Here is a 2,614-nt window from a genome sequence, read left to right as displayed (position 1 = left end):
TTCAGGCTTTTGGTCGAACAGCCTCCCAAAGGGCTCCGTTTACCCCCTCCTGATCTTTTCTGCCCTGTGTGAGAAAGTGGCGGAGAGTGTAGAGACGCTTTTCTCCTTCCCTTTCTGCATCCCTGCTTCAGGCTGCAAATTCTACCTCTCATCTTTCAAACAGGACCCAAATACTGCTAACGTCCTTTCGCCCCCGGGCGCCAGAGTCCCCTCTTGCCGCCTCTCCCCGCAAGCACCTAAAAGCTGCCCATGGCCTCAGAGGACTGGATCTCCTCGGAATCGCCCCTCCCCCGGAATCTTTGGAGACCCACCACGCACCTGGACAGCAAACCGTCCTACCAGTCCTACCCAAATCCTGCCCAATGGGGCCGCCCACTCTCCAGAACTTCTGTATCCATTGCACACCGCTGTTTAAGCACTTTCAACATTGTGTCTTAAGTATTCACTTCTCACTTCCTCTGCCACTCTGTGAGCTTCTTGGGTCCAGAACTATGCTGTTCTTCTGTCCTCAGCAATTAGCACTGTGCTAGCAGGAATTAAGCTCTTAGCAAGTATTCGAATGAATTGTAACCCCCGGCAATTAATTCCAGTCTTTTCCAAGGTTCCAAAAGGCCTCACCGAATACAATTAATTGGCTTTTCCAAGTTTCCCCCACCACTTGTTTCCATTCCACCACCTCTTACTTCTTGAAATTCTGCTTTTGACTTTTCTAGACTGACACTTGCCTGGTTATCCTACCGCCTTGAACCTTCCACAGCTGCCTCCACCACTGACTCTTTTTAGTTTCAGATATGAGTTATGTACAATTTCATCTTCCCTAAATCCCAGAATACATTTCCAACCTCTTTTTGTTAAGAGCTTTTTTATTTTTTATTTATATTTTTATAAAATTTATTTATTTTGAGAGAGAGGGAGAGGGAGAGGGAGAGAAAGAGGAGCAGAGAGTATCCCAAGCAGGCTCTGTGCTGTCCACGCAGAGCCAGACACAGGGCTCGATCTCATGAACTATTAGATCATGACCTGAGCCGAAATCAAGAGTTGGATACATAACAGACTGAGCCATCCAAGGGCCCCAAAGATCTATATTTTAAAGTATATGACAGGGTGCCTTGTCATACAATATTTGCTCTTCTGTGTCTGACTTATTTCATTTGGTATAATATATTCAAGGTTCAACCGTACTGTAGCATGTGCCAGAATTCTCTTCCTTTTTAAGGGTGAATAATATTCCATTGCATGTACTTACCACATTTTGTTTTTCTATTCATTATTGACGGCAACTTGGCTTATTTCCACCTTTTGCGCATTGTGAACAATGTTACTGTGAACATACGTGTACAAATATCTGTTCAAGCCTCTGCTTTCACTCTTTTGGTTATTAAACCCATATGGTAATTCTAATGTTTAAGATGTGAGGAATCGGGGCACCTGGCTGGCTAAGTGAGTAGAGCATGAGGCTCTTGATCTCAGGGTCATGAGTTCAAGCCACACACTGGGCATGGAGCCTACTTAAAAATTTTTTGAGAAATCACCATCTTACATTTCCACCAGCAATGCACAAGAATCATTTTCTCTACCTCTTCAGCAACACTTGTTATTTTCTGTTTGTGTTTCTTTTTTTAGAAGAGCCATCCTAAAGTAAGTGCAGTGATATCTCATGGTGGTTCTGATTTGCATTTCCCTATTCATTAACTGTTTAAGTGTATGAAACCCCATGGGTATTCCTTAGCAGTGGGGAAAGGGAGGCTGAAGGGAGGGAAATTGATCAAATCAAGAAGGAAGGATGTGAGAATGGCAGGCAAAAGAGAGGGTGGAGGCATTATGGGAGAGAATAAAGACAAAGGGTTGAGAGAAATTATTATTTTGGTTAATCCAGCCAGGTCTGCGCTGCCTTCTTTCTTAGCCTCCCAGGAGCACCCAGGTAGTGGGCTTTGCCAGAACTTAACTGTAGCTTTGTTCATAACAAAACTAAAACCCATCCAAATTAGAAATGGAGCCAACAGAGGACGGTCTTTTTATAGACATAAGGCAGCCAAATGCCTTGAAATGATAACATGACAAAAGAAACACAGTGAAGCAGACCAAGAACAGCCATTGCAAAGAGAGACCTTCTCACTCAAAGTGAGATGGACCTTAAAAGTATCATCTGGAGACGTGGAACCAGAGGACATCGTAGCTGCTGTGCATCAGGACATGAATGAGTAAAGCCCTGCAGTTACCTATCTTGCAGAGAGAAAAGAGGCAAAAGTGTTGTCCGGTCCTGGCCAACCTTAGTAGGTAGGAGGACCTTGATATACTTTCCAATTAACATTAATTGACATAATATATGTAAAGTGTTTAGCATATTTCTTAGGATTTTTTATTAGTGTTCAAAAAAAAAAAAAACCCTAGCTATTATTGTTGAACTCTGGGACAGTCTCAGCAAGACATAGTCTAGTATAGGGCATGACACCAAACGAATAATAGCAGCACAGTTTGAGAGGAATTCTAGCAGAGGCAGGTACCAGATACAGGGACGGGGTCATGAAGAGTGTAATGAACACTTATGGGCCAGACATTGAACTTAACATTTTGGGGGCATTTTCCCTCTTAATCCTCACGGTGGTCCTGCGAA

Source organism: Lynx rufus, unplaced genomic scaffold (genome assembly GCF_022079265.1).
Source record: "Lynx rufus isolate CCGP_SWC_20201006 ecotype Redwood Valley unplaced genomic scaffold, mLynRuf1.p SCAF_13, whole genome shotgun sequence".
Classification (NCBI taxonomy): domain Eukaryota; kingdom Metazoa; phylum Chordata; class Mammalia; order Carnivora; family Felidae; genus Lynx; species Lynx rufus.
This window is presented reverse-complemented; position numbering follows the sequence as displayed.